At 41.0% G+C, this 5,668-nt stretch overlaps 1 long non-coding RNA gene across 1 annotated transcript; it reads right to left on the bottom strand.

Moving 5' to 3' along the window:
• Nucleotides 1–842: 842 nt before the first annotated feature.
• LOC104961250 (uncharacterized) lies at nt 843–4,420 on the bottom strand. The gene is made up of 3 exons (XR_800077.1): nt 4,349–4,420; nt 1,099–1,170; nt 843–923 (listed from the first exon to the last, which is right to left on the bottom strand). It is a non-coding gene; the product is annotated as an uncharacterized lncRNA (long non-coding RNA).
• Between the last annotated feature and the right edge of the window lie 1,248 nt (nt 4,421–5,668).

Below are 5,668 nucleotides of genomic sequence, written 5' to 3'. Positions count from 1 at the left end.
GGTTCTTAAATATTAAGATCCCCTGAGACACAGTGTCCTGAAAAAAAACCTGTAAACCTGTAAGCCCCAAGGTCCCCGCCGGCGGGGACCTTGGGGCTTAACAGGTTCATTTGAGTCACTGTATTCAATAATGCAGACAGTTTGATATCACAGGGAAAAGCGGGGTGCAATTCCTCAAAGTAATAACGGTTTCATTTAATAGCAGCTCCAGGGCATAAGTGTGATTATTTCACTGATTCACCTACATTTGACAGCAGCGTTACGGTAATAATTGTATTCGTACGATGATGATCGTATTCGTACAATAATAATCGTATTTGTATGATACATTTGCCGTATTCGTACAATGTCCTATCAATTCTACCAAAATTGCCTTAGTGTACATTAAATAATCAATTGTTGTACTCTTATTAAAAGCCTTTTTTTAATGTCCAATTTGTTTTCATTTCCAAATAGGAAAACATGGATGCTACCTCTATGTTTGCACATCTCTTCTCACCTGAATTAGCTTGCTTTGGGTGGCTAGATTTGTAGTTGTTCACAACATATTTAGTCTAAAATTAAATATGTACGCCTGCGTTCTTGTGTTATGTCTTGCATATGATAATTTTACTGAAAGACCTTTAAAACTATGCTACAATAGTTTAACAAAATACATCTAGTAATGATGTTTAACAGTTTAGATATAATCAGTCACACCTCTGCCTTCCCTGCTATAGTCAACATATCTGCAATGCCAAAAGCTAATATCTCCTTGACTCAGTAAATAACGAGGTCTTAATATATTTTTAAGCCACAACTTAGAGGACTCAAAGTGTGATGCTCATGATAAGTATATTTGGTGTCCTTACAGCACTTTGAGAGCCACAAGGTGCGTGAAGATTCCCACAGTCAGTGTGGAGAAGATGTTCCCAGATAGATTCCTGTTGGTGGGAAAGACATTCATTCAGTCACTCTTCACACGCTCTAAATCCACCCAACGGTATTTTGTTATACATTTAAATCCTACTAAATCCATATCAAACACCACATACGGTAAATACAGAAAGTTAAGCATAAAGCTGTGCAATGTATGATTTTAATTTCCGGATTACTCACAATTTTGAAACGCTGCCCAAATCGAGAAACATTTCAGGCGAGACACAGCCGATCCTGTTGTTAGACAGATCCCTTTTGTGTTGGACAGAATAGATAAAGAGAGAAGAAAAATATCAGCTTTATAGAGAATATTTCTGATAGTGTAGTTCCCATGGCCCAACTTAGAACATGTGTCTGTATACATTGCCCATTTGTAAAAAACAAAGAACATCTGGGAAAACTGTTAATCAACCACGTTCATTCATTTACTCAACTTCCTGTCCTGACCTTCTGTGACCTTTTACGCCTTATACCCATTGTTGGCACACATACATCCCCCCACGTACACACACTAACACGTGCAGGCGCAGTGAGAGTTTCTAAGCGCTGTCGCGTCCATGGCTCCGTGCCCTTGCACTCTGTAATTAAAGAGCTGCTTTGCTGGAGCAGCTGTGGGAAAATAAGCAGAGCACTCGAGTAATCACCAGTTGGGGAGGACTTAAATTAGCACTCTGCTGCTCCCCGAGCTTGGCGAGCACGCGCCCCGAATCAGCACGGATAGCTCAGTGCCTGCATCCCTGCCAACCAAGACCCCACTAACCATCAGCCTGCAATCATGTCACTCACTCTGGAGCCTAAATGTAGAAAGCCAGGAGGAGAGTAATGGCCGGGAAAATGACTTGAGTAGGAGAAACCAAAACAAAGAGAAAAACCCTTGTCCTTGTTTTGTACAGGCAAATCTTTTTGTTGTGTGTGTGTGTTTGTTTACATGGCAACAAATAGTTTTTTGCAGTTGTATGTGAGTTTGAATATATGATGTGAGTTTGAATATATGATTTAATTAGTTGCTCCACACATACACTTTTTCTTACTGGCAGAATAAGATTAAGAAGAAATACATGGCTTAATTGTGAGCCTTTAATCTGTTTTTTTATATGAATGAAAACAAAAAAGTGTTTTTAAAAGAGATGGTTCAAAATTAACTTTAGTTTAAATATTATTCATTACATTTAATTCATAAGAAAAAAACACACTTGCTCATTTCAATACACACTTTTCTCTTTTTTACTGCCTCACATGATTTTGGTATTAACAACAGAAGGGAGACTCTTAATGGACTGCTATTATAAAAATACATTGTTCATGTTGTTAACCTTCAGCGTTGCTGGTTTAATCAAAGTGTATTTAATTTACATTCCGTTTTGAATAATCCTACAGCCAATGTGTGTGAATGATTTCTGCGTCAGTTTGCCTAATGGAGTTCAAATGTTGTTTAACATCAGATCCAAAATCCACATCCTATTGCGCCTTTAATGCAACTAATTCAAGGATTAAGGCAAACAGAAAGAAATCCAATGTGCCTTCAGCAAACGTTACTAAGTCTCGCTAGGGTGCGTTCACACCTGCCTTGTATAGTCCGGTTGAATCGAACCCTGGTGCGTTTAGCCGCTTGGTGCGGTTCATTTGGGTCGGTGTGAACACAGTCGGAGACCTCTTAAGTGAACTAAACAACCGGACTCTGGTTCGCTAAAAGAGGTGGTCTCGGAGCGCTTGCTTGCGAACTCTGAAGCGGTTCATTGCTGGTGTGAACGCAGTCCAACCCAAAACATAGGAAGCGTAGTATTTACGTGTCACAAGAACGCGGATGTCTTCAAAATCTTTAGTGAAAGAGTCTTTCAAGACATCCACGGTTGTTTAGTTAAAGAGTGAAGCAGAATGAAGTGTTGAACAGTGTTGTGTAAAGTAAAAATTATCCGTCAACTACATAAAAGTTAGAACCCCTGTCGTCGGTGAAACGCCCCTCCTTACTGCAGAACGTCTCATTATGTGCTATAATGTTTTTTAACGGATGTTGTCTGATTATATAATCATATGGGCGGGCCGCTAGTGTTTGTTGATCTCCAGATTAATAGCAGCATGAGAATAACCTGCCAAAAGTGCCGATGCTCCATGGCGGAGGCTCCGGTAGAAATTTGACCATTTGAGTTTTGCCCGTGTGAACCCTAGGTGTGAACGCAAACCGAACTTTCTGAAAAATGAAACAATGTAACAAACTCTCGTCTGGTGCGCACCAGAAAACTGACTAGTATGTGTGAATGCACACACCCCAACTGGCAGAAGATCAGTGGTTCTAATTCTGGAAATCTCAGTGAAGAAGTGAACTAATAATAATAATAATAATAATAATAATAATGGCTTGGATTTATAGAGCGCCTTTCATGAGGCCCAAGGTCGCTTTACAAAGAAGAATAGGGGCAAAACAAACATAATAAAAAAAAATAGGTTAGGGGCCAAAGGCCTTAGTAAACAGATGGGTCTTAAGGGCCCTTTTGAAGGCGTCAAGCGTGGGGATGTTGCGGATCTCCGCATGGAGAGCGTTCCAGAGGGTGGGGGCTGCCACACTGAAGGCTCTGTCCCCGAAGGTTAGCAGGTTGGTGCGGGGGCCGGGTGCTAAGCAGGCCAGAGTCTGAAGACCGCAGGTTCCGGGGTGGGGCATGTGGGCGAAGGATGTCCGATAGGTACTGGAGGGCATGGGCATGGAGGGCTTTTGTATGTTATGCAGGACTTGACCGGCAACCAGTGGAGGTGGATGAGGGTGGGAGTGACAGCTTTGTATGTGTGAGTACCCTAGCAGCGCAGGGGTACAGCAACAATGCTTTCCCTGTCCTTAACACTTCCTGCTGATGTGCCCTCTAGCACAACACAAGAACACAATCCTGCAGAACAGTGCCCCGGGTTTTGAATGCGTCTACACCAGTGGTTCTCAAAGTGTGGTCCGCGAGTATATTGATAAAATTTCACATTTTAAATAAATAAATAAATTTAAGTTTTCTGCACTCTCGCGGTAATGTCTCCGCAATGGAGCGAGGTAACGTTTAACTTTCAATTGCATGATATAGCCCAGCGCAACACCTTCATCACACATGTTGCCACTTGTTTGTACAATTTTCTGGCGATTTCTAATCTGTCCTAGAAAAACTATGTGTTTTTTTATATTTGTGGAGTTAGGTGGTCCGCGAGTGTTTTTTTATTGGTTAAGTGGTCCTTGGTTTGAGAAACACTGGTCTCCACTAACAATTACATAGAATTTGATTAAGAAGGAGTAATGTGCCTTTCTTTAGCATCAACTGGAAAGAGAAAGCTCAGCAAAGGCTGACATGATCTTATCAACACTTTGCCTCAGTTTCATTCCTCTCTTAGCCATGGACAGTAGGATCCTTCAGACACTGCTTTTCCCCTTGTCCCCTGGATAATCCTTCATCATACTCACAGTCTCCTCAGAGCATGCAGACCTCTGAAGGCCCCGGGCTCCACCGTACTGATCAAATTATTCTTCAGGTCCCTGGAAGAGAGAGACAGAGTGTAGGCATCAACAATAACAGTCAGTGATAACCATATGTGCATATCCATCCGTCTGTCCAAATATCTGACAAATTAAATGGAGGAAGGCGATAGTTTTGAGAGGAAATTTGGCAATAAAACTATTGAAAAAAAAGAAAAACACAAAGCACTTTTTTATTTTTATTTTGGCCTTATACAGATGTAGCGCTTCATTTCAGACAGTTTGAAACGCAAGGGCCGTGATTGGTATGTGATCTGCCCTCGCTCAAGGGAAAACCTCCAGCTTGACTTGAGACCTCCCCCGTGATAAATAAATGTAATTATAATGAAGCCAGCTGCAATGGATCATTGATCCACCAGGGGGTGCAGTGGGGTTCCACACTGGAGCTCATGTGAAATAAAGTCAGATACAGTACGCTGGATGTACAACGGAACTTTGTCAAGATCCATATGTCACGGATATCATACTCTGTGCTAAATAAGAGACATGTAATCATTTACAAAACATCACCATGTTGTTATTTAACAAAATAATGTTGTTTAGTCGAAAAAAACGAACAGGAGGAAATGCAGCCCGGCTCTCGATTTTTAATCCTAATTTAATCATCATCTTCACCACGATCATTTATGTTTATGTTCGCCGAATTGACATGAAATCACTGACACATATGAATATACTGTATTCAACTTCATTAAAACGTTATTAACATGCCTAAACTCAGTAATTCACTAAAGATATTTATATTTTAATGGAGCCTCGTCGGCAGATCAGGATCCCAAAGCGTGGCGGAGGGATCCTGATCTGCATGACGGGTGCTATTTTCCCCATAAGGAACAAGTCGCTGCTAATTATCCCGCTTATTACACGGCCACATTCTCAACAAAGTAACGACACGACTCCCAGTATTAATTTAAATGCTTTTATGGATTTAGAAAATGTTTTTATTGATTTAAAAAATAGTTGTATGTGATTTAAATTGACATGCATCCGCTAAGAAAATAGTCCGTTGTTACTGTTTTTAAACAGTGTGAATGAAACGGCAGCTCTCTCCCCCCTCCCCGGTTATGGCTAGAAAGGATCCGTCTTGTGTAAAACTATCGCGAGAGTTTGGCTGAATGTCACGTGGCTGAATGTTTACGTTTGGCAGGCAGCCTTTCAGTTATCGTTAACATCAGTTGGCCACAGCAAATGATGGTGAGAAGCTAAACTATCTATTAATTATGTCAATGACAGGGAGTGTGATTGTTG

The sequence above is a fragment of the Notothenia coriiceps genome, unplaced genomic scaffold, assembly GCF_000735185.1.
Source record: "Notothenia coriiceps isolate Sejong01 unplaced genomic scaffold, NC01 NC01_scaffold00032961, whole genome shotgun sequence".
NCBI classification, from domain to species: Eukaryota; Metazoa; Chordata; class Actinopteri; order Perciformes; family Nototheniidae; genus Notothenia; species Notothenia coriiceps.
Note: the sequence above shows the minus strand (reverse complement) of the source record. Positions and strands in the feature narration are given on the sequence as shown.